The 27124-nt window shown below is 41.2% G+C and overlaps 1 protein-coding gene across 1 annotated transcript in view; it reads left to right on the top strand.

The window, feature by feature from the left end:
* Positions 1-11250: 11250 nt before the first annotated feature.
* The window catches only part of LINGO2 (leucine rich repeat and Ig domain containing 2), a 557882-nt gene continuing 542008 nt past the window's right edge, over positions 11251-27124 (top strand). Inside the window, exon 1 of the mRNA XM_052778680.1 lies at positions 11251-11716. The gene's annotated coding sequence lies outside the window, so the exon portion shown is untranslated. The remainder of the gene's footprint in view (positions 11717-27124) is intronic.

Raw genomic sequence — 27124 nt, 5'->3', positions numbered from 1 at the left:
TCTATGCTGAGAGCATTGTTTTAAGGCAGAATACAAGATATATCTAAAACTTCATGACAGGTTTGCGAAGACTTTTTTTCTGCTATATGTGGCCTGTGAAGAATGTTTGTTGGTTGTGATGAGGATGAACTTTCTGTCAGCATTCAGTAAAGGCAACTTCAGTAAGGGTAGTTAGCACTTGAGTATCTTACAATCATGAAATCAGCACTTCTTTTTAAAAAAAAAATAGTTATTTGGGCAAGGAAAGCTGTGAAGTTTCAGGGGCTGGGAACAGGTGGGTGTGTTTCTCTGCTCACTAACTACCAAGATAATCTCATATCACAGAACAGAGCTGGGGCTTGCTTCTGGCACGCTGGACTCCCCCCAGACCTCATGGGCCACTGGCCCTTATAAACCAGTGTATGGGTTTGCCCCCCTCACTGCTCCCTTCTGGACCCCTGAAAATGCACTGACTGCTTGCGGTGCTCCACTGTTCTGCCTTGCACCTGTGCTTTGCTGACAAGACGAAAGGTACCATACAGACATGAAATGAAGGTGCTAGATTACATGATAAAAGCTTGTCTGCACATCCCCAAAAGAGTACAAAGAAGCATTGGCAGGAAGGGGACCCCAAATAATACCCTGCCCCAGCTGCTCCTAAGCTCCTCACAGGAGTCACCAGCCCATCACAGGCCCATCTGCACAAGCACAGGGTCAGGGGGCCCATGTGCCAGTGATGCTAGCGACTGGAGCAGCGTGGGTGTGCAAGTGAGTGTGTGATCACTAGCAAGGATCAAGGTGGTCAAGCCAGTGAGTAGGTGAGACGGCCTGGGACTGAAGGGTGTGAGTGGGTCCCCACAGGCCAGTTATGGGGGTGACACCGTCTCCATGTCCCTAGGGACAAGAGCACAGTTGCGTTGGCTGTGGGACCAGGGGAGTCCTGGTCGGCTCTGGGTATGCATGTGTGCGTGTGTGCGCAAGTCTGGAACAGCCACTGGAGTGGGGCTGTGGTCTTGGGGGTCCATGTGTCTGGGCGCCAGCAACCGGAGAGACTGGGATCCAGAGGCAGCTACAGGTCAGACTGAGAGCCTGAGCCCAGCTGCTGGGGAGATCCACCTTGTACGTACATATATGTGTGTATGTATATATATGTGTATATATAAATATATACATATACACGTATCTATTCTCCCTAGTGAACCTTCATCCTACTCGGAGAGGGGAGCAGGAGATGGAATGTCTGTCTGTGATCTCTGTGGCTGGTCATGTATATATGTATGTATGTGCTGTATATGTGTGCTCTGTGTGCATGTGCCTACTGTGAATGCATCGTTGGCCGTGCTGCTGGTTGGATACGGGGACATGGAGCTGCAGCACCCTTGTCTCCTTCGGGCTGCCAAATCTGGCATGATAAATTTTCCTCTAACAGATGGCACTGTTGTGGGATCCATATCCATATCTGCCTCTACCTTGCTGGTAGTGCTATTGCTTATGACAAGTAAGAAGTTTTAATAAAGAAACCTGCATGCATTCTAGGCTATGGCATGTAATAGCATACACAGTGCGTATGCATCCATGCACATATATATATCATCTAACCCTGCAGTAACAGCTAACAATGTTGAATGTTTCAAGCTTTAAATATTGTATTTGATTTGATTTTTAAATAGTAAGTATATCTTGAAGGATTAGTCCTTAGTACTTACTGAAAACAGTGAAGGACTGTAAGTCAGTAACTTCTCCTGAAAATACAAGTTTTACAAATACTACATACAGTAAGACACAGAGAAAGAATGAAAGAACACATATAACAAAATTATCTGATTGACTCATATGCCTTCATGAATTTCACATGGCTACAACATGTCTGTGAACAAAGAAGTTACCTGAATGTAGCTCCAATATTTCTTTCTCCTGATTACTCTGCCATTTTCCCAATAAACCCAGAGTGATGAATGAGCTTGTCAACATAAGTGAAAGATAGTTATTTGCTAAAGAATTTTTAAAGTAATGCTGGTTTAGTAAATCTTGTACATAGCTGCAAAGTTCAACTGAAATTGCTTTGACAATTATTGTAAGCAACTCTTGTATGAAATTACATGTTGCTATGTCTCACTGTATCCATTATGCCCTTAAAATATGGCCATTTAAAGTGTTCCTTCAAGTTTCTTTGTGCATTTGCATCGGTATAGACATATTAAAGAACAGTTGAGTACAGCAAATACAGTTTATCCTTGCATGTTCGTAAGTGGCTTCTCTGATACAAAGTCACAGAGTAGCTCTTACCTGTAACTTATGAAATTCTATGCAAGACAGAAACACTACTCAAGTGTGGGATTTCAACAATAATCACTGCTAAATGGGTCATCACCGCTAAATGGGTCATCACCATTCCAGCTCCTTCCAGGCAGCAAAACTCAAAATATAGAATAGTTTTTCTCCCCTGCCTTTGACAGTTTCAGGAAGGATATGATCTAGCTTGTATTTAGCTTTTTCAGGAAAAAAAAGAGATTTTGCCTTACTCAAACTTTTAGTATGAAGAGAGATATTTGAGCACAGCTTCATGAACTTTTTACCACATCTGTATTTCAACTAGATAAGCTGCATCTAGAAGACACCAAAGTAATTAGCTGATGAAGGTCTGTCTTTGTAGGTGCAGGTCTGCTGACAGTTTAGACAATCTTGAGTTTTGAGCCTGGCCTATTCACTTCAGAAGTTACTAGGAGATGAGCTGGGGAGAAGGGGGATTCACACACAAGATCCGTCTCTTTTCTGCAGTTCCCAGCTGAATCAGAAGACTTCTGGTGTCCCTTGGGAAGGGATTGGAGGGGAATATTAAGCCCTTCACTGAATTCAGTGTTGGTCTGTGTGTGTGACTCCTCTTCAGTTGTGTGTGCCAGCCATCACCTGTGTCTCCACGTCAAGGATGTTTTGATACATTCCTAAATTTTGAGCAAGATATCCTTCTTCAGCTAAGGGCAATTGTACTCACCTGATTCCTGAATTACACAACATTCTCTCTCAATCTGGGCCATGAACCCAAATACTAAAATATTTAAATTTTGTACAAACTCTAGTTCAAATGAAAGTAGATGTAAGTATACAGCAACAACACTCCTTTTCTTTATCAACGTCAAGCAGTTTATTTTCAAAATGTTCTAATATTTTTGGTTATAAATTCTTTGCAAGGGCACACCTAGATAAACAAATCAAATTACTGTAGGAGCTCTTTTGAGGTAGGAAATTGCTTTGTGTCTTTGCATAGAGTGCTGCAAAACACACCTGAGTGCCCAGCTGATATAATCCAAGCAGCTTCTCTGCCGGTGGTGCCAAGGTTGAAACCACACATCAAGACACTACCTAGCACCACCTCCCTGCAAAGAAGACATGGTCCAGCAGCTAGCTCTTGCTTCTCACACAGTGGGTGCCTAGAACAGCCAAGCAAGGGTGGATTTCATCACAGGTCCTGGAACATACAGGATTGCAACAAGTCAGACACCAATCCTTCCCTTTTTACAGCACCGAATAAAATGAAAAATAAAATTAAAATCACAGAGTGCAGTTTTTAGGGCATCTGTGATAATTTTTTAATAGCTAGATTTGTAGATAAATATATGCAATGTTGATACCCTTTTTGTGAATAAGAAGAACCCTAATCAGTTCATGAAAGTAGTTAGTCAATTATTTATATGTCCTTGAGTTACAAATTTATTTATGGAAATTAATCATCCTAAATATTAAGCAAAATATTTTCTGCTAAGAGAACTTGTTTCTTCTGTCTTGCTGATTCCCTGCCAACTTCAACTTTTGATTAATGTCTACAGCCATTGTATTACTATGGTGATACAACCACTGATCACTGATGAAAACTTTCTCATGCAAAAGAAACCAAATCAGTAAACTCAGCTACATTTTTAATAAAGAACTGACAAATTCTAAATAGCAGACTAGCCATTTTTCTAGAGGTACTTATAGATACTTATAGCTAAAAGTTCAGACTTCATTACATTAAATGCGAAACCATATTTCTCGTAGGTGACTAGTCTCCTATCAGATTAGTTCCATTTTATTCGGATAATGTTAAGGATTTGTCTCCCTGTGTAAAATACAAGATTGTTATTAGCTTCAGCAATTCAAATATTTCCATTTTCTGACAGAAATGGATTTAAAATTGCACCTTAAGTATTATTCTAATGTACTTTGAAACTTACAAAAGTTTGCAAGTGCTTGCACCTGTTGCAGTTTCAGAAATTTGCATCCAAAAAAGGTGCATGATATAGCATGAGTAATGTCTGAACAGATGGATTTTCAGCTCCATAGCAATAGCTGGAAATCTGAGGCAGAGTAGGGCAGGGATATATTATTGTTTTCCTTTTATCAGCCTTAGTAACACCATCTGGCTTTCAATTACGGAACTGCAACAAAGCCTATTTTCTCTTTATCACCATCTGGTACCTCACAGTCAAGCTACAGTCACACGACAAATTTAACTGAAGGTTTTAAGAATTTAATCCATGCAACTTGTAAGGTAAACAGAAGCTGAAGGGCTGCATATGTAGTACTAAAATAAGCAGTCTAAAGATACAGGCACTGGAACCTGATCAGCTGCACGTTCAGGGAGGAGACTGGGAGCTGGCTTGGTTTTGGCCTGGCTCAACAACCTCCCAGATGATTTCTGGCACCACAGTGTTTGGATGAGGCAACCCTTGTTTGGAAGCTGTGAGAATTTGATAGTAGGAGTGTGGCCAGACCATTTTAGTTGCCACCTAGGCCACAGAATGGCCCCAAGGACTATTTAATTCACTAGCATAGGAGTCCTGCTGCTTGGGAAAAGTGATGCTATTGTTCCTACCCATCCAAAATGTGAGGAGAAGACAGCAGATTGTGACTTTGTTTACCAAGTGACACAAACCTTTGGCTTTCTGCTGTCTGCAGTTGCTGTACACGAGATTATTATGTAATGCACTGATGTTTTTGGAATATTTCCATCTCTCTGTGAAGAATCAATGATGGCAGAAATGGTTCTGGGTTAGAGAAACTGTTCTGAATGCATGACACTTTTGTTAAAATAAATAGCTCCAATAATACGCAGTTAAACACTGCCAAAAAATGGATGCTCAGTTGAATGTAAGTTAGTTTCAGGTATCACTGAAAATAAATTGCGTTTATTCATTACAGCATTTGTAAATTCTTGCTGTAAGCCCCTGTTTCTACCATATGATAAACTTAGACTCAGGTATTTATCAGCTGCCATCATACTTAAGACTTCCATGTCGACACAAGGCACGTTCTGTTTATGTTCACAACTTTTCATACTTTCTGGCATGCAGCTCATATTCTTCAAATTGCATATGTGTACTGTAATTAAAAGTACTGATAGGTTAACTAAAAACTATATCAAGGTTTAAAAAGAAGCCAACAGAAGATGTTGAATAAAGGTTGGAAGTAATGGTACATACTACCAGCCTTAAGCTACCCATCTAATTTGCCCTCTCACCAACAAATGACAAATGATGTCACAGACTTTTTTATACCTTGTCTGTCAATAAAATTATTGCTCTTCCGCTTTACGCGTATGACAAGTACTAGAACTTTGCTAAAATTAGCTCTAAATAACATTTTATGATTTAGAGCAGCTTTTGAACAGCAGCGATAGTTATATCCTGTTCCTTAAAAGAGTATGAATGCTCTGTAGCTGGCCTTTGAAATCACTGAGAGAAAATGCTAATTTTGAAAATGCAGGTTGGGTTCACCTGTGAGATACTCCTATTTTACACTGGTAAATAACACTCTCTTAATGCTATTGACATCATACTTTTCACAGAAATTGAAGTAAAGCAACAGTGAATAAGATCCAGAAAAGATTATGTTAAGAAAATAAGCTATTTTTCTCTCATATGATTGTGATTTAAGAATAGTTCAATGCTCTTCTCAAAGTCTTTCTACCTCCAACATTCATGTAATCTTCAAATAAAATGGAAGTACATAATGCCCCTCTATGTCCATCATCTACGACTTAAGCAGTGAACAGGAATACATCATAGCTTTACTTTTTTAATTTGAAAGTTTACATTTGCTAGGGCCCTGCTTCTGGACCAATAAAGAGGAGGTGGGTAGTGAAGCACAGAAGACAATGTATCATTTTTGTGCAGACAGATATGCATGTAATCCTGACCTTTCCAACTTTGAAAGAAAAAAAATGCTTACCTTACAGATTTTGGGAACTGGATGTTTAGTAAATGAGCAGTAGTCTTATTTTGCTAGCCTTCCTACTCATATTTAAGAGGAACTGCTTCTCCTCCAGAATTATGTGGTATCCTCTAAAAAATTAAATTTCTGATTTGTACTTTCTAAAGACATGATTCATGCTTGCCAAATACTGTTTAATAAAACAGGGACACCTCATTGGTGATTAAAAGTATAATATGGTGCAACATTCACCCCTATGATGAAAAATGCAGAACAGAGTATTTATTGGGTCTGAACTTATTAACAGTAAGTAGTGATATATACACATATATTTTATGAAACCTCCTTCCCCACTGAAAGACAGCTGGGGCAAGGGGTTGCCTACCACACTGAAAACTGGTATGGCTAGGAAGTACTCAGGGATTCCTACCGGGGAATTACTGCAGAATGCACAAAAGCTATGCAGAACTACAGAATGGTATTATTTTGGTAAACATCATGATTTGAACTCACAGATACGTGCCTGTGTTGATGTTGATTCTCACACAGCATGTCTCATGCCACTAAATTCTAAATTGTATCTATCTTGTCACAAAAATGTAGGTCCTGTTCATGCAGCAATTGTACCTTGTGTCCAGGTTCTCTTCTCGTTCAGCAAATTAAGAATGCCACCTCTCGCACAGATGGCAACAGTCCCACCTCCACCAGCCCGGCTAGGCAATGCACCCTGTTCACAACTAGGAGAGCTATGCGACACCAATGTGCCTGTCCTTGGATTTAGGGGATTTAACCACTGTTCACAGGTTTCACTCTATGCGCAGAGAAACTGTAAGTATGGGCTTTAAACGAATGAAGCAGGGTCTCATTTAAATCCACCGACCAACTTTTAACTCAACAAAACATTTGTCAATTCTGTTCAAACCGTTTCTCAAACAGTCAAATGGAGTGGGTGCATATGTAAAAGCAGCTGGACTAAGAAAGTATTAGATGCTGATTAAAAATGGTGGCAGTGTAAAAAGTATGACATGGAAAAACAATCTTTGATTTCCAATTTATTTTTTTGAGTTCTCTTTCAAGGTCAGGAATAATTTTATATGATAAAAGTAATCTTAATTTTTCAAAACATTTTTCACATGTAATTGTAAACGATAATATGAGCAGTATTTTTAAAAAATATATTTTCAAAATGTTTACAATTTGAAGGTTTGAGTTCTTTTAGCACTAAAAGTACTTTTCAGAAACTTTAAACCATATGCTTATATGCCCACGTGGGTGCTAAACCATTTTTTTCTTATTTTTCTTTTTGTTTGTAAGTAGAGATACACTGAATGATAAGGTCCAAATTATGATTCAGCCTATGATTTCATTCTACCCAGATGCCAAATAATATGCTAAAAACTGGGGCAAAGAAAACATGAGAACACCACAGTGAACCCAACTCTTCAAAGATTCATAAGGCTAAGCATTTTTATAAATCTAAAAATACCTACTATGGATACCCAAAACAATCAGAAAAGCACTTTAAAAAGTTTGAATTCTTGCTACAGAAACCTCAGAGTCCTAGAAAGGTGATTGGAGGAAATGTTTACAAGACAAATACAGCAGAAGTATTTTTGATATTTAGTATTTCTTGCTAAATGATCAGTGATTCGAAGATCATTTAATTTTGTTTTGAAGAGGCACTGTAATCTTTACTTACAATACAGTTAAAGGTAAATGCATCATCATTCTTGTTTCTATAGGAACTGCATTTTCAGAGTTAACTGCAAAGAAAGTATACTTGTGATCTTCTTTTTCCTTCCTTTTCCAGAACTTACAGCTAAAAGTACAACACTCTTTCAAAGGCCCTTTCCAATTAAAGAGCTAATGGGCTCTTTTAAAAATGCTTTTAGATTACGTTATGCACATAATTCCCCAGAGCAAAAAAGAAGTCTCATCAGCTTCGATTTTTATATGGAGACCTGACTGAATGGCCAGCAGTAGAGAAACATTTGGCTTCTTGTTGTGCATTGTTGTTCCAGCTCTACTGAAAGCCAAATACCTACAACGGAAAGGAAATGACAAGCTTTTCAGGCTGCAGTAAGGTTCGGTATCCTACTGCAGAAGCTTGCTTTGTGTTTCACAAAGTATGTACAATGCACTGAACTGGTCATCACAACTGAGATTTGACTGATGACATGCAGGAGAGTTTGTAAGGTTTTCTATTGCTTGATCGTTTGATGAAGTTCCCTTTGGTGATCTGCTCTCCTTGACTTTCAGTCTCTAAATTAATGCAAAGTTTAAGAGACATTTATTTTTCAAATTTCACTTGTAGCATCTCCTTACTTCAAAAACAACCCCAATGGGTACAGTGATAGCCTTAATTTTCCTGTTTCTATTTTTAGTCTGTAGTAACGCAGTCTCTATATAGATATCCTGCTTTATCGTCCACTTAGAGAACACTCACAAGGTGGCAGTATCCAGGAGAGACTGCCATTTATCTTGTTGTCAGTACACTTCTTGGAGTAGATGGAGTACTTTATCTTGCTGTTTATATAACTTCAGAAAAATTACACTTAACTGGCAAATTTTAGATACTTCTATATGCAGTATAAAATTTCCACTGGGTATGAAAACATCAGTGTAATTTCCTCAGAACAGCAATCTCTTTGTATTACTAGCACTCAACAGAAACCACAGCAATGTTTTCTGAAATTTTTTTTTTTTAACTAACTACAGCTCAACAGCTGGGTCCCAGTAGTAACTAACAGCTTTCGGTACCCAATTCCAGACCACTTGCAGGAACCCTGCACCATGTGGTCAGCACTTTCTAAAAATGGGTCCACTTGAAAAAGTCAATGAGTCAATTGCTTTTGAATCTGCACAATAGGTTCACAACAGGGAGTTTATTTTATGAAAATAGTTTATTGCTGGTTCTTCTCCAGACTTTGCAGGAGCCCTCAGTCATTTTATTAGGGGTTACTCCTTCCTAATGTTTCTCCTCAGTTCTAAGATATTCCATATGATTTAGCATAATCCATAGTTCTCCTGTGTGGATAAGCTGTATAGCACGCGATTCTGGATTAGCAGTGCTTCCTTTTATTGATGAGTGCATTACATGTACTACAGCACCACTAGACACAGAGCCATGGTCAAGGTACTGCTCTTTAGCTTCCTATTTATTAGTAGCTAAAGGTAGCTAGCTGCTCTTCTTTGGTATTAGCATCCTTATTCGTGTGGCTTATGCCAGAGGTGGAGACAAAATAAAACGGGAAGCCTTGACTGCACTGAAATGAATACAGAAGCTGACTACACAAGTTGAAGGGAAAAGCTTCTGCTGTAAAGAAAAGAGTTTTCTTGTCTCTGAAGTATGGCTACCAGGGCTACTGCTTGGGATCCTTCTTGAAAAGAAAAAAAAAACCAACACCTTGGACAAAACATTGATAGCAAAAGAACAATGTTCCATTTGCGTTAGCTTCCTTTATTCTAACTCTGCCATTGTCAACAAAACTTGTGCCTGGGTTTTGAAGGATGTCGCTATATGTAATTTCATTTACCTCCTACCCTATGTTAGCAAAAAGCTATGCAAATTGTGTATATGCACAGGTTTGTATATATGCGAAACTTAAGGGAGAGGGCAAAAAACCTGACCGACTCACAGTTATTCAATTACCTGTAACTTTCATGTCAGTGCTCCTACTGGTAAGAGAAATGCCTTAAATGTGCCCGTTTTTCACAACTTCCGTAATATGCAGGTTTCTGAGGATTGCAGCCTGCAGCCAGGTTTCTATGGACAATGATGCGATCTGCTACTGATAAAAAAAAATTAAAAAGAAACAAAAGATCACTCTTAGAATCACCTTAGGCAACTGGCATTGCTGCTCCTGAATTACTGAATACGAACCTCACACTCCACATCCTCCGTTAAAAAATGTGTTAAATGCAACTACTTCAAAAAAACAGAAAGTGGGGTACCGAGCTCCAGAAACCACGCAGCACTGACTTCTGCAAATGCAGGGAGGAACCGGAGCAGCAACAGTTCTTCCAGAGCAAACAGAAGCCAGGCAGGCGGCTAAGAGGCCGGCGACGCCCTCACACCACCAACGCGGCCAGCGTCCTCTCCGCAGCGCGGTCCCGGGGAGGCCTCGGGCGCGGCCACCTGCGGAACACAAGGCCGAGGGCGGCGGTCGTTGCTTCGCAGCCGCCGCACGCGTCCTGTCGGGCCCGCGCCCACGGCCGCGCCGCGGCGGGCCCCAGCCCTCGCTCGCCGGGGCTTCCCCGAGGAGATGGCCCCCCCCACACACCTCGCTCCGTCGGACCCTGCCCTCCTCTCTCCGAGGATGCCCGGCGCTGCCCGAGCCGTGTCGTCGGGCGGGGAGCGGGACGGTCCCGGCGCGGGCCGTGGGGCCCCGCCGGCCGCCAACCCGCGCCCGCCGCCCTGGAAATGGCCGCCCAGCCGCGCGGGTCTCCCCCTCGTCTGCGCGTCCCCCCCCCCCCCTCCCGCTGCCGGGGGAGACACACCCCCAAACCGCGGCACCCCACGGAGGCGGGGGGGCGCGGGGGCCTCCGACCCCCGCGGCGTGGCCCCGCGCCGCGGTGCCGCCCTGCCCTCCCCGGGAAGCGGCGCGGCGGGAGCAGGGGTGGAAGCGGGGCGACCGACCGCGGCGCCGCCGCCCGCGCGGCGGAGGCGGGGGACCCGGGGGGGCCCCCCCCGCGCGCGCCCACGCGCGCGCGCCCCCTCCTCACGGCGGGGGAGGGCTAGCGGCCGGCCGGCTGCCTGCCCACGGCACGGCGGCGGGCGGGGAGCGGCCGCCGGGGATGGGGGGCGCCTGGCCGCGGCTCGCCAGCGACGGGGGTGGGGGCTCGGACGCCCCTTCCTCTGCGCATCCCTTCTGCCTCCCCGAGGTGCCGCCGCCGCCGCCTCGGCAGGACTCGCCGGTGTGCGAGCCGCCGCGCGGAAGGAGCCGCTCCGCCTCTGACAGAGACGTCCCCCCCCCAGCTCCCCCCCCGCCCGCCCTCACCTCGAGCTGGCGCTGCCTCCCCGCGCTGCCGGCGCTGTCGCCTCGCCCGCCGCTCGCTCGCTCGCCCGCCCGCCCGCCACCGTCCCCCTCGTGCCGGGCCCCGCCGAGGGGCAGGCGGCCAGCCCTCGCCCCCGCCGCCCGGCTGCGGCTGCCGCGCCCCTCGCCTCCCGCCGCAGGGAAGGGGCAGCGGCGACTGCCAGGCGGCAGGAGAGGAGGGGAGGGGAGCCGCCGGCGGCTCGGGCAGCGCGCTGCGGCTGGGTCTCCGGGGATGGACTGGGCTTCGCCCTCCGCCTCAGGCTGCCCGCGGAGAGGAGGGCGGTAACCGGCCGCCCAGCCCGCCGGGGAGGAGAGGCACCCCCGCCTGCGCTGCGGGGCGGCACGACCCTGTTCACGCCCGGTTAAATGTCACGGCTCCCCAGCTGCTCCCCGCCGCCGCCCCGCGCGTCGCTCACCTCGGGAGGGGGCTGTGAAGGGGGCGGCAGAGGCAGCCCTGGCTGCGGCGCGCCCCGCCGCCGCTCGCCGTGAGGGAGCGCCCAGGCAGCCGCCAGGTAAGCGACGGGGGAACCCCCCGGTGCCGTCGGGGGTGGCGGCCGCGGGGAGCCCGCCCGTCGGGGTAGAGTAACTTTCGGGGGGCGGGGGAGAGTAGACCGCAGCGTGGGGGCTGCGCTCCCTCGCTCCGCCGTGCGCACCCCCGGGGTGGGGGCTGCGGAGGGCGAGAGGGGGCGGGATGGGGCGCAGCGGACCCCCACCGCCGCCCTCCCGAGCTGGCCTCGTCCCCAGCCCCGCCGAGGGCTCTCGGGTGAGCGGCGGGCGGCGCTGCCCGCTCGGCGGCGGGGTGGGGGGTCGGGGTGCCCCAGTCGGGGGGGGGGGGTGCCGCCGTGCCCAGCATCACAGCCCCCCACCCCCCCCACCCCCCGCCCCGGGGAAGAGCTTCCCCCGCTGGCCTGAGAGCCGTGTGATGGGGGGCAGGAGTCCTCCGGGGGCTTCAAGCGACGAGGCACAAACACAATAGTCCTTTGTCGCCAGCGCAGAGATGCTTCCACACCTGTGTCCGCTGCCATGGTGGATGTATGTCGCTGGAGTACGTGCATCAGTAAAGTGGGCCTTTTTTTTTTTTTTTTTTTTGGGGGGGGGGGGGGAGAGGCGATAAAGACACTTTTACCTTCTGCAAAGCAAATTCTGAATATCTTTGGTTTAAAGGGGCAGCCTGAAGTACATGCAGGTGCTCCTGAACGTACCTGGAAGAAAAACAAAGGCAAGAAAATCACCTGCCCTTATATCGTTTCTCCAGTCTTTTGAGTCTAAATTACAGGGTTTTGCAAGTCCTGTCCCATAGTTGCTGGAATAAACATCAAATGTTCTTAAGCATTTTTCCCCTATAGCTTTCCTTGCCAAGCAGAGAACTGCAGTGCTGTCTCATATGCTGCTATTTCAAAATGCTGTTCTTTCAGAAGACCTTCTCATTTAAAAAGGAAAATGTCTCAATGTTTCAAAATTAAATTATATTTGAACTGGCATTGCTTGCCAAGTGCTGGGCAGAGAGGGCGGGGGAGGAGCACACAGCTTTTTTGTGGCTTTGTCATGAAAATAAGCCATGAAGTCCTTATTTCAGTTAAAACTACAGCACTAAGGGAATGGAAGTGAAAATTAGTTCATGTAATGTTCAGGGAGGTAAGCCATGACCTGTAAAGCATGCACCCAGTAGTTCTGAAGCCTTTCCCCGCTTCCTACAGCAACGCATCTGGGACTGAGGTGTCTACAATGTAAAGTGTGTCTAAGAAGATTTCACCTGAAACTGCTGTGTATACCCTAGAAGTAGTATATAGCATTTTATTCATCATTCAGGAACAACAGCTGCACCCACATGAGAAAAAAAAAATATCCGATAGGAGGTGGACAAAAAGAATATACTTTCCTGAGCTTCTACCTTCCAGTGAAAACCACACAATTAAAAGAGATGGTCAGTCTCCCTGCTGTATGCAATCAAAGCACCAGTAGTTCTATTAGGGGCTACACCCTTTCCAGGAAGTGCTTCCCTGTAAAGGTGAAGCTGTGGCAGGGTCTACTTTGCTACATAATGGACCACACAGGAGGTGTGTCCTCCTGTATGTATGTGTAAATATCCCAGTCAGAATGTGATATGGGATTTTTCCTTCAGATCAGCACTTAAAATGATTGACTCCTCAGCTACTGTGCCACCTTCTTACTTTTCTTACTTGAAATGTAGTGATTTTGACAGTAGCTAATCTGTGTGCAGCCAAACAGTGATATTATTCCTTTTAGGTAAACAGAAGATCCCTGAAAACTGTTTTTACTGTTCTGAATTACCTCCTGAGAAAGCAGGAATAACACCTACGTAGACTGAACAAAATAAGGTGTGATCTGCTACATATGAACAGTGTGGTTTGGTAGTATAACATACCAAGGATTTTTTGTTACTGTTCTAGAATCCAGGCATTCTGTGAGAGCGCTCTAGGTGGAAATGTTATCCTGCGTAGTAACAGCAAGAGGTAAAGGAATACAAAGTATTAGAGAAGCTTGTTAGTTTAGACAACTGTCCACAAGTACTGTAATTAGTACTATGTTGGCATGCCACTGCAAACTAATACCGTGGATTTGGTTATCCTGCAGTTAAGAAAAAAGAACAAAGTAACTTGCTGTTCATCGTTCTAAAGCCCTATCATTTTCCTCAACACAGAAAGGTAAGGAGGTCTGGAGATTGGAATATTAGTGACTGTGTGCCGAGTTTAAAAATGTAAGTCTATGTTAGTGGCTCTTTCATATCTTGTATTAAGACCATTCAAATAACATAAACACAGGGTGGGTGTGGTTATTGGCAATGGTATTGATGAGGATTCTAGGAGGATTCCTGCGGTGGTTTTTATAATTCATGCCGGTATGATTGTTGCCTGGTTTTAGGGGTTTGTTTGTTTGTGTACCTTTTGACTAGCTGAACCTCAAGGAATAAATCGGGGAGAAAAGGTTAAGGAGTTCTGAAGGCCCGGTATATGATCATCTGTTGGTTCATTGGCTCGTCCTTTGTGAGAAGGTAGATTTCCTTCTAGATGTTGCTGATAATTAAAAATCCAGATGAGGGACAAGTGGGGGGATAAGTGGATTAGTTTCAGTAAATTTATACAATACTAGGTATGTGTATTGCTGCATTCTTTTGCCAACGAGTTTGTTCAGCTACTCGTTCTATAACACATTACGTTAAATACATTCTAACTCTCTGTACTTTCTCTTCACGTTTTTACAGATATTCAGGACGTTTAAGAAAACTCTATTTCTAATTAGTCACTGATTGACATCCCTATGTCATTATAAGGCTGATTTGGCTAAGCTGTGTCTAATTATGAGTCTTTACAAATTATTGCTCATTTCTAATTAGTACAGTGAGTAGTTTAACTGTTTATTTTCCAAAATCTTTTCAGCTCATGCATTTTTAGCTAGGAACTTTTCTTCTCTAATTTGAAGGCATAAAACCAAGTTTGTTTGTTTGTTTGTTTTTCTGGAAAGAATGGCTTCACTATTATCTTACAAAAATATTAAAATAAATGAGATAACTCTGTAAAGAATGAAATTGAAGTATTTGAAATTTCTAGGCATTGCTCCTCAAGACTTACATTCATGCAGCATACCAATCGATGCTTTCTGTGCTGAGATATCAATATTATTCCCATGAGATATACTGAGTAGAGCTCATGTTTGAGTTGCTTGCCATCTCATAAGCCTTTTGATTCCTGGGGACAATTCCATTTCTTAATGATGAAAATCTGTAGAGAGAGGAATCATAGAATATAAACTGTCATCAGTGTTGTATAATGACATTTTGGTGACCCATTTTCTGTTGATAAAATGCAAATCCTATGATTTTTTTTTTCCTCTTCCTTTCAGCAACTATCCTGTATAGCAGTAGTTCATGAGATTATTTATAATCACACTGATCAGAGTTGTTATTTGATTAAAGTCTAATCTCTCATTCCCTTTGAAACTTGAAGTAGATATCTGTATCAGCAGATTGTAGGCAAGTCTTGTTATATATTGATACACTGTTTGTGTTTTCAGCTTGATGATTATTATGAAAGTCATAGTAGGTCAGTGTGGATACTTAGTGAACATCTTTTCCCTGAGATGGAATCAGTGAACAGTTTAACCCACCTTCCAGAAATACTCCTAATTACATACAAATAGAAATAAAGGTGCATTGAAATTAATTTTTTATTTAAAATAGAAATATATTAAACTGCTTTTTACTGTTGAGTAGCACTTTAGCTAATCTTTTTCTTAGTCACTTCACAGTAGACAAGAAAGTCCCTTTGGTTTTGGGTTGCAAGAAAAAGCAAAATCATACCATACTTAGTGGATTTTAAATGGCATTGTCAAAATAGGGTGATATTAAAAAAAAAAATTATTTCAGAAGACTAATTTTGTCTAAAGGAAATGGGCATGTGAGTTTTCATCTGGTGGGCCAATTACATTTCCCAGAAAGAAATAAAATTGAGAAAATTGGTTTTTAGTTATACAGATAAAGCAATTTAACTTATTAGCTGTCAATCTCAAAATTAAAGTTGCTGTGCAAGGAAAAAAATAAAATAGCAAAATTTTGTCATCATTGGTGATAAAACTACAATGTATTTGAATGGACTGAACAGAATTAAATTCAGCAGAAAGATTTGTCTGTATAAAACTGACTTTATTGTGGAGTTTGTTTGATTAACTGCAAAATGTCTGTGCTTTGGTCAGAACAAAGAAGAATAATTATTCTACAGTTCTATTACTTTTTGTTTAGCTAGGATTTATATGACAGTAGCTTGTGATTAATATTTTATTACTTTCAATGAATGTATGTTCTATTTTTACATTTTTAAATAAAAATTGCATGCCTTCTTAAAGCCATTCTTCAGGTGAAGGCAGTTTCTTTTAAATGGTAAAAAAATCACATGTATCCTGTAAAACGGTAGGTAAGATATCTTAATTCTTGCATGCAATGTTATGCAATATACATTTTACATTTGAAATTATAGTTTTAAAAATTGCATTTGTTGTGATATTCATGTTTAATGCTCAAGAGGAATCAGTGGTCACCAGCTCAGATTATAGCAACTTAATAGGACTCCCCCCCTCTTGCCCCAAATCATCTTAAGTATGCCTGTCTTCAGTGTTGAAAACTTTTAAGAGCTATAGGGGTGGCATTTACTGAGGCAGGGCAAAGGACATACTTGAGCTCTACAAATGCAGACCCCCATCTCTAGGGAGGAGTGGGATTTCACTGGAATCCTTTTTCTGACAGTTTTGTTGTAACTGAGAGTGTGATATGGGGAATCACGCCACTAGAGAAACCAAATATGTTGGCCTTAGAACTGGACAGCTACTTAGACTGTCATCCTCTGTCCTTTTCCCAACTTTTGATTAGTCTTTCCTCCTATTATTTCCTTCACTTTATCGTGTTTCTGAGAAAACAGCATAAATCTTTCAGCAAATGGTATCTCTTGATTGCTGTGCTTCATAAACTGCATTTCAGCTTGTGATTTGGTGAAGTCCTCATGGAACAGCAGTAGATACTGGCCATGAAGAGCTACACAAGACAGGATCTTTTAGGGAAAAGCTCAGTTTTGCTTTCTCGGGATTTTGTTTCCTTTAAAGCAAGAAGGTTTATGTTCCTCTGTAAGAAGCTGTCAAGTAGACTCCCATTCATGGCACACGTGAATATTTTCCCATGGTTGGCCTGCGCCCAGCAGTTTATTAGCACCATAGTGTTACTGCAATGCAGTGTATTCCTGTTAGCAGTAGTAGGCTGCTAAGGATGTGTCATACTGATCAAACAGTCCAGAGTCCTGGAGTATTTTCCTATGGTTTGAGTTCTGGAATGTCCAGCTGAAGGTACCTAGTCATAACATACAAATTCACTTGTGGTTAGGAAATAAGTCACAATGTTTCATCTTATTGTGAATACTATTTGCAAGGTAGTGTCCTTTGTTGAACTCTGTGAGTTCACCCTGTTTGGGGTCCTGTTGCAACCTCTGCTTTCAGTTTGAATTTAGACATGAGTCGTGGGTTGTGTTAGTGGCTCTCCCTGAATATAGCAAAAAAGTGGAAGTTCTTCTGCATCAATTAGCAAAGCCCTGTTAAAGTCCATGGGACTACATTAATTTGTTATGGTAGTAGATAATAAAGCCCATTAGATTTTGAGTGGTGGTAGTGGTCCGTGTGTTTAAAACACTTTTCTTCAGGAATGATGCTTACTTGTTGTGGATGTTTACTGTTATGGCTGTCTGATGGGAAATACCGGTGAAGGTCAGTTAATTCCAGTGACTCCAATTTCAGTTTATTAGAACAGTAGTTCATTCTGTTGATAGACCCAGGGAAATACGAATGTCTGTGAACCCATGATTATGTCAGGAACTAATTTATAGCCTGAGTTTTTTGCACTGAAGTCATATGGTACAGCCATGAAGAGAAATTATACGTGTACAGTTCAGATCTTTGAAAGAGATAAGAACATTCAGACTTTTAAAATTATTTTGGAAAAAAAGTTGTCAGGATTATCAAAGTCTTTAGTTAATTCCCAGCCAAAGGTAGGTTGAATGAGTACCTGTATCTTACAAGTGTGTAAGTATTTAAATATATTACTGAGACCTGTAACCACTTTTCTGTCATTGCTTATGGTGTAGTAAATTCTTGCTGCCACCGGGCAGGACGTTGTCAAAAGGATTTGTAGTCAGGCTGGGAGGTAGCAGCTTGGAATTCTGGTTGTCCAGGTGGACTGACTAGGTTATAAAGACTGCAGTTAACCTCAGGAGAGAGACAAGGAGAGAGACAAGGAGAGAAACAAGCGCCTTGGGAAGAAGAAATTCTGCTTCTTGTAGGTCCTGGAGGAAAAAAGAAGGGGGAGATTTCAAGATTGTAAGACTTTGCCACTTGGCCATCTGTAGACCCTTTGCTGGGACATACTACAGCTGACAGCCTCAGTAAAGGGGAGGTAGGCTTTGTGGCAGCTTGTGACAAAATCCCATGTTTCTGAAGAAGAAGGAATAGGGAAGGCTGAAGCAGGAATCATGGTGGTGTGTGCCTGTCAGTCTGTCTGGGAATGAGAGAGCCAGCCAAGCCTGTGGCCTCCCAGCATCAACGTGGCTGGCTGTCCTAAAAAGTAACTAACTGCACTTAAGATTAAAAATTGTGATGCAGTTTTCTAGGCATAGCGGTAACTGTCCTGAAAGGAAAGAGTATGTTGCTATTCCTGTCATGGGTGCTAGAAAGTTTCAGGAGATCCAGAAAACTAAATGCTCATCTTCAAGGGCCACGTTTGAGTAGAAGACTTGCTTTAGAGGTTCCTCTGAATGCCTCCAGTGCTACATGTAGCTATCCAGACGAGGGCAATTATATAGAAGAAAAAGATGACATTTGTAATTTTATTGAATAGAAAGGATTACATTCACCAGTAGTAACAGGAATAGATTTTTGATTTGAAATCCATGCTGTTAATACTGTATGTGGGAAGGAACCAATGAGAAGTGAGTTGTGTTTAGATCAGTACAGGATATAGTCTGGAAGAATAAGAAGAATTCTGTATTGGTTTATAGCTTTATAGTCCTTTTGATTGTCATCCCTCTTTTTTTTTTTTTTTTTTTTTTTGTGTGTGTGTGTAATACTGAGCGTAACCAACCAAATGTGGTGAGAAAATACCTGTCTGGTGCCAGATTTTGACTATTTCCCCACATGAACTGGCACACCTTACAATGCAAAAGGAGTATTCAGGCTATAGGCAAACATGGGAAGACAGAAGATGTTAATTTATTGCAGTTTGGGTACTGCAGACCTTCAAAGAGTGAGTGGACCTGTTTAATTTGACATAAAAGTTTCTCTGTGTTCCTGGTGTAAACAGACCATAGTGCAAACAAGAATTCATTCCAATTGGGAGTTGATTAAGCTTGCTACACTAGGTTATAAAGTAGATAAGTAGATTCAGGAAAGCTTAAAAACCAAGAAATTTTCTGTTTGTTTCTGTTGCTTCTGAAGAGGACGAGGGGGAAGTAGTTACCTTAGAGTTACTACAAAGGTAGTGAAGAAGAGGTATCAAGATAAAAAGTAGTGAACAATTGCAGAAATTAAACTGCGTAAATCATAAGGGTGCAATGGCCTGCTTCCAGGATTTCTGAAGGAAATATATAGCTGAGCATCTAAGTAAATTCTGAATCTGTAATTTATTTTTAAATACTATGTCTGACCTGGAGGATAGCCAACTATTAGGAAGGAAAATGATGTCAGGAATTAGTAATATATAAGTCGAACCCCAAACGAGTAATTGAGAAAAATAAATCAAGTCATCCTAAAACATCTAGATGAACATGTTAGGAGCATATGAGACTGCTGCTTGCTTTAAGGAGACAAGTATGCAGATCTGCTGGTGGAAACAGTTCTGTCCAACCTCCTTCTCACTGTCAGCATGACTTAAAAGTGAGTGTACAATTGCAGTCTTACTATCAAATACTTCTCTTATTGATAACGTATTCCTTCAAACTGTTCATATGTTTTTATGAACAGCTTGGTTAGAGGGACAAAGTTACATGAGTGTTCTTTAAAAAAAAAAAAATTGTAAATGATATGACATTGTAGTTGTTTACAGCAAACACTTCTGTAAGGCTTTTTATTTTGCTCATACCATATTCTGCATATGAAAGTTGTGTTGAGTTGTTAGGTCTTTCCTCTTCTTTTAGGGATAGAGTTTTCAGGACAAGAGTAATTTGGGATTTTGCAAAAAACTAGTTCTTGTGAAGAAATAGATATAATTTCTGCTTAGACATTGAAATAATTAAGTACTGGGCAGTGTTATGCATTGGGGACTGCAAAATAAGTCATCAAATATCTCCCGTCAAATAATTACAATGAAAAGACAAGTTAAAATGGTTTGTACATTAAAAGAAAAAGAAAAAGTTATTAAGGAGGATGAAAAAATTTCACTTGGATCTATTTCAGTAATTATTTTGGACTTTCCCTATGTGAACAGTTTTTGTAGTTTTGAAAACAGACACAGGTAAGGGAAAAAATCCTTGTGATGAGTAGATAATTAAAGTCCTACGTATACACTGAGATTAACATGCTAAAGCTTTGAAATGGAAAAGGTAGAGATATGATGAGGGTATTTAATAATACATATCCTAGTTTCTATGATTTTCTTTTTTCCCATTAGACAAAATGTCATATGATGGAAAAATAAATTTGAATTACAAAATATTTTGAAATTAATAATACATTAACCAAAAAGTATTGAAGTAAGAATTTCAGGAAAGTTTCTCTCTTCCAAAACTATAGAGGTATATATTCAGGTAGACCTTTTTTAACTGCAGTAGAAGAGCAAAGCAAGAAAAAAAAAGAAGAGTGCATGCTCTGAATACCATAAAAAAATCTTATGTATTACATCATTTTATACAATTGCTTGCCTGTGTTTGGGGGGGTTTAGCCGTTCCGCTGGGGCTTTAGCTGTTCTGCTGAAGCAATTTACATTGCTCTGGAGGAAGGGTACCAGACAGTAAGGACCATCAATTTAACTGTTGCTCTTTTGGTTACTGCACCGCTAACCAGCTTGGCTTACATGGCTGTTTGACCAGCACATGCTACTCTTCGTAGTCTTGCTTAAAAACAGTTGAGATGTTACTCTGCAGTCTGGGTAGACAGTAGCCTCTGAATACTTACATTAGCACCTTATAATCATGTAGTATGCTACACAAACTTGATAGTAGATTAAAAAATAACCCAATTTAAAATTTTTACTTCTGCTTAGTATTGCTTGTTTTTACTTTAAAGCAGCTTGTTATAAGTATTTGAGATTTTCTGTTTCATTTGAATATGTCAAGTGGGAGCTGCAGTTGAAGAAAACAGATTATGGTTACATTTGACAGCTACCAGCCACCAACAGTTCATTGCTCATTCAGTTTAGGGTAACAGTAGTGAATATTTGGTGCATCTAAGGATAATGACTTTTTTTCAGTGTTGCCTCTTATAAAGTAATGAAGCTGTTGCTGTAGTTTGCAGTTGAGAGACGCTCTTGTTTAACTGGAAAATGGAACTTTACTGGAAGTAAGGAGACTTTCCATATAGGAGAATCAATCTTCATCATTATAGGTGTTCTCTAACACTATGAGAAATCTGTATCATGTCCATGGCTGTTGGATTTTACACTTAAATTTGAAATCAAGATCACAGTTTTATTTTATTCACTTGCTAGCTAGGTATTAACAATATATGGAAGGACACTAAATAAGTCCCTGTAACATATCAAGAGCTTACATTCCTGCTTTAAATTTATCCATCTTGACTGTACAGTATTTCTGTTGGTACTAGTAATATTTCATAGGTTTTCTGGACACATGAAAAAATATTGTACCAGAACAGTAGAGAGGAGGATGTGCAGATACCCATGTATTTTTAAAATTTTCTACTTTTGATTGAAATAGATTTAATTATTGTTGTCTTCAAGTACTGTCACCCTGGGTATGTATTTGGAACAGCATGGAGGCAGAGAAGCAGAACAGTGAGACACTGAAGTAGAATATACCTAGAAATTCCTAAAGCCTGTTCAAAGATGGTGTCAGACATGCAAAGTCAGTTTGGAGCAACTGTGTCATGGATATGTCTTCTTCAGTACAGCATGTTCTGCTGTAACATTTTACTGAATGCAATATGATCACATCTCTGATTTGAAATTGATTGTTAATACCTGTGAAAATTAGGTAATGCCTTTGGGCTTGTGACAAGTTACCAGTACATTTTGTTACACATAGGCTATGCAACTGACAAAACTCTATAATTTACTGTTTGTTCAGTACTGTTCATGAAGCAAATAGAAAACTGCAGAAAGTAATCCTGCAATATATACATAATATTGTGGTCCTTTCTGTTGATTTAAATTAGAACAATTAGTTACTGTGCTGGTTTTGACTAGGACAGAGTCAATTTTCTTCATAGGAGCTAGTATGGGGCTACGTTTTGGATTTGTGCTGAAAAAAGTGATGGGAACACAGGGTTGTTTTCATTACTGCTGAGCAGTGCTTACACAGAGTCGAGGCCTTTTCTGCTTCTCAGCCCACTCCACCAGCGAGTAGGCTGGGGGTGCACAAGAAGTTGGGAGGGGACACAGCTGGGACAGCTGACCCCAGCTGTCCAAAGCGATATTCCAGACCACAGGACGTCATGCTCAGCATATGAAGCTGGTGGAAGAAGAAGGAAGGGGGAGACATTTGGAGTAATGGCGTTTGTCTTCCCAAGTAACTGTTATGTACATGACGGAGCCCTGCTTTCCTGAACATGGCTTAACACCTACCTGCCAATGCGAAGTAGTGAATGAAATCCTTTTTTTCTTTGCTTATGTGTGTAGCTTTTGCTTTACGTATTGAACTGTCTTTATCTCAACCCGCAAGTTTTCTTACTTTTATCCTTCCGATTCTCTCCCCCATCCTGCTGAGGGGGACTGACCGAGCAGCTGTGGGGTGCTTAGTTGCCAGCTGGGTTTAAACCACGACAGTTACATTTCAAACTCACCAGAAGGATTGAGAACACTAAGGCTCACTGGAATTTACAGTAAGGAGATAGATGCACAACTTCAAGCTCTTTTGAAGCTTCTGCTCTATGATTCTGTGCTCATACTTGCAGAAATGACCTGTTACTCATCTCATATCTCAAGCTGATGTCCATTTTGAAGGAGTTGTGCACAGTTTTGCATGCGTTTTTGTGCAATTTTGAAATCTGAGACCCAAAATACTATTCCAGTGATTTGTAGTTGTTACATACATACTCTAGAAGAAAGTATGCAGAAAATATGGTAACAACAGGTGCTGATCAGTAAATATTTGATAAATTAAAAAACGAGCAATATTTCTGCTTTCTGTGTTCTCTCATGTGCTTGGATAAGCAATCCAATATTTAAGAATATTTACAGTCAGGGTTCCTAACTAGACACTTGGGGTATTTCACTTAGAGTACAACAGGGCCATTTTCTGCAGCTGTCAGGAAAATAACTTAAACCTCTGTATGAACTACGTACATACCTTCCTCTTTCTCTTATAGTTTAATTCCAGTTAATAATTATCAGTACATCCTTTAAAGGTAACAGCAGAGATATTGCTCATGGATACTTCTTCTGTGTTACTCTTAGAGTACTGAAAATATTAACTCCTTTCCTAGCACTTTGTAGGTAGGGATGATGGTAGGTTCTTCCTGTGAATCTGCTACTTGTAGCATTTTTACTTTGAAATACAAATGCTGAGCTCTCTTGAAGTGGTAAGTGCATGAACTCTGATAGAACTCATTATTCCTCTTACAGCCTGTTACACAAATGTTTTGCCTCAGAAAGCAAGACAGGAGTGAAGTTCAGTTATTGATAGTATTCACTCTGTTTGCAGCACATATTAATGCAAACTTTTATATTTATGGTGGCAATCACTAGATGGCACTGCTCTATGGTCTTTGTAAGTTGTTATATTTTCCTTTTCTTACAATATTCATTCTCTTCTCTGATACATGACATTGTTAATTGTTACTGGTTTTGTGGTATAATTTCTCTGGGATTTGTGGCAAATGGCAAAAAATTTTGACTGAAGTAATTTTTGAGGAAAGTTAAATTCCTAAAGATGTTGGTGTTTTAGTTAAGTGTTTGGCAAGAGGATAAACATGCTGTTTGACAGTCTCTGTTCCAGGACTAGTAAATATAAAATGTCAGACAAAAAAGCTGCAATAAGAATATTCTTCAGTTGCTGTGTTGCTGATATCTTCTCCAATTGTAAATCAGCATGTAAACATGTCTTTTACTTCTTGGCAGGAAGGTGATCATGCAATCCTAAATTTTCTAGCTGTCAATTCTATCTTTTCTAATCTTAAATTGCTCAGTTGTCAATGCAGCCTTTAGCCAAGTGCATAAAGAACAGGAAGATGTAAGATAACTTAATCCCTTCTGTCACTGGAGCGCTAGCAAGGTGTATGGCTGATGCTGTTTATTCAACAAACTTCTGTGAATAGACTGTTGTAACAACTCCACCCCCAATTCAAAAGTATACTTAGGACACCATCACTGCAATGACACTGTTACTAAACAGCAACCACAAAGTTAAAGAGCCTAGCAGACCTAAAACCATCAGCAGCAATACCCTGCCAAAATAAGGAAGCAGGAGCTGTTGTTTGCATGTGGCATCTTTTCAAAGTTTAAGGTACCATCACTGAGTCTATCACTGAAGTTAAATATGCATTGGTAACAAAGTTCAGTAGGACTTCTGTAAAGGGTAGTGTATTATGCATTTGTCTGGTTTACTCCTGGATTTTGTTGGTTTGTTATTACGGCACCATGGCACAGTGGGGCTCCAGGCCTGACTGGTTCCTCATTTACTTGAAGAACAGTATAACAGAGTACACTTTCTAATGGCTACATATAAATGGAACTGCTTTTGATCTCCAGTAAAGCTGTCTCAGGGGTGTCTTCAGTTCTGTCTGGAAGTACTGTAAGGTGTTTTTTAACCAGAAGTTGACTGAGATTCTGTTGATGTCAAACTCACTGTGGGATTCTCTCCAGAGTAGGTGCCAATACTGTCAGTAATGGTAGCCAGTAGGCATTAGCTGTTGTCAAATTCTGAATGATTAAAGAGACAGACACTCATTTCCGAACTTGTCATTTGCAAAGGTTTCTACCCTTTTGGAATTATAATGGTGGTTGGAGCTGTGCTTGTGATTTGGGGGTTTATTCCAGAAAAAGGACTTACCGGTCTAGCTTTTAGTGAAAATTAAATTTATACTTCCATGTATTCATAATGTATAGTATAAAGATTGGAAAGTTTTAAATTAAAGCCTTTTTTCCAGAGTGGCAATTTTAAGTGCTTATTATAATACAGAATGTAGTGGCTATTCTTTCAGTTCTCTAAAGCTTTTTGTTATCAGCTTGTTTTTCTTTCTTATTAATAAAATGCAATCAGAAAAAAGCACCAGTATTTAGCCTGAGACTTTCAGAAAATAGTTTTGGAAGACAAAACTATACATTCTTTGAACAAAAATATTAAAGTTATTGCATGAATTGCTTTTCAACATGGGCTTTTTTTTTTTTGTAATGAAAATGAAATGAACTGGTTGTTCTTAAATTACTTTCAAAAATGAAGTTATGTATTTCATTATGCTTACCTAATCTCAGTACTGTTATGAAATTATCATCCTAAATAATCTGCAAATTTGGTTGTGGTGATGATAATTTGCCTTAGAGAGAGATAGATGAAAATGAATTTTGCAGAAGTTATCCATGAATAATTTGGAACTTCATGAAGGGTTGCCAAAGAAATCCATAAAATCTAGTTTATTTCATAATCCATCATTTTTGATATGAAGATGCTGGAGGACTGAGTGTGGTGTTGGCATGGTAATACCTTTGTTCAAAAGGATGTCAGTTCACATATGCTTTTGATTAGCAGTTTCAGATTAAAGTAGAATGCAGGATGAGGGAGTAGTGGTGCTAGCTTCGAACTGGAAGAATCTAGTTTGGAGAATTATTTGCCCTGAATATTGAGACTGTTGTTGATGTCTTCATGCAGCAACCATGTGTGTGATACAGGCACATCAGTACAGGAATACTTACTGACTTTTATCACCTACTGGGTTTGATAATATAGAATCATAGAATGGTTTGGGTTGGAAGGGATCTTAAAGATCGTCTGGTTCCAACGCCTCTGCTGTGGGCAGGGACACCTTCCACTAGACCAGGTTGCTCAAAGCCCCATCCAACCTGGCCTTGAACACTTCCAGGGATAGGACATCCACTACCTGTCTGGGCAACCTGTTCCGGTGCCTCACCACCCTCACAGTAAAGAACTTCTTCCTCACATCTAAATCTACATCTACCCTCTTTCAGTTTAAAGCCATTTCCCCTTGTCCTATCACTACATGCCCTTGCAAAAAGTCCCTCTCCAGCTTTCTTGTAGGCCCCCTTTTGGGTACTTGAAGGCTGCTATAATGTGTCCCTGGAGCCTTCTCTTCTCCAGGCTGAACAACCCCAACACTCTCAGCCTGTCTTTATAGGAGAGGTGCTCCAGCCCCCTGATCATCTTTGTGGCCCTCCTCTGGACTTGCTCCAACAGGTCCATGTCCTTCCTATGTTGGGGGCCCCAGAGCTGAGTGCAATATGCTTGTGTCTGATTTCTAAGTGTCACTCAAGCTGTTTTGCTTAAAGAATTACATTTGTGGACTCTGCATACGTTGTAATGAGGAAACCATTTGTTCACCAGCTCCTGAGTTAGCAGCCCCGTTATGAGTACGTCTTACCAGTGGTTGGAATCTAAACTTCATTCTGTATTCATTTCTGGATATAGTTCACTGAATTGGTGAATATCTTAAGAGAGACCGAATGAACTGTGAACAAATTATACAAGAAACTGTCATATAGACTGCACTGTAACAACAAAGAAGTCTTAAAATGAGTCATTTTCTTTTAGTGCTAGGAAAGTGATTTTAATAACACAGGAAAGCATTGTTATGCCTAAGGCCGTTCTGTCTCTACTTGACTCAAGAGTCAAACTAAGACTCCTTCCCTGACTTCCCTTATTGCCTTGCTTTCAGTTATAGCTGTAAAAGAAAAGGCACACATATTATACTCTGCTGTGGCAGGAGAATGAGGCTGCTGCATTTCTGCCTTCAGTTCCTTGTAGAAAACTTCTTAAAGGACCCCTCTTTTAGTAAAAAAATGGAAAAAGAAAAACCTAAAAGCATAGAAGAATTTTTTTGGCAAATGACCTCTTGGTTTGTTGTTTGATGAAGTAGTAATCCAATTACTTTGAAAACATTCAATAATGTTTTATTTACAAGGTCTTAGAATATTGTGGGAGTTTCAGGTATTTCCTAATTTGTGTTTCAAAATGACTGAAAACTGGCCACTTTGTTTCATAATCAGTATTTGAATTTAAAAATGAAAAACAAAAAGTGGCCAAGTACAC

The sequence above is a fragment of the Harpia harpyja genome, chromosome Z (genome assembly GCF_026419915.1).
Source record: "Harpia harpyja isolate bHarHar1 chromosome Z, bHarHar1 primary haplotype, whole genome shotgun sequence".
Lineage (NCBI taxonomy): Eukaryota > Metazoa > Chordata > Aves > Accipitriformes > Accipitridae > Harpia > Harpia harpyja.
This window is presented reverse-complemented; position numbering and strand designations above follow the sequence as displayed.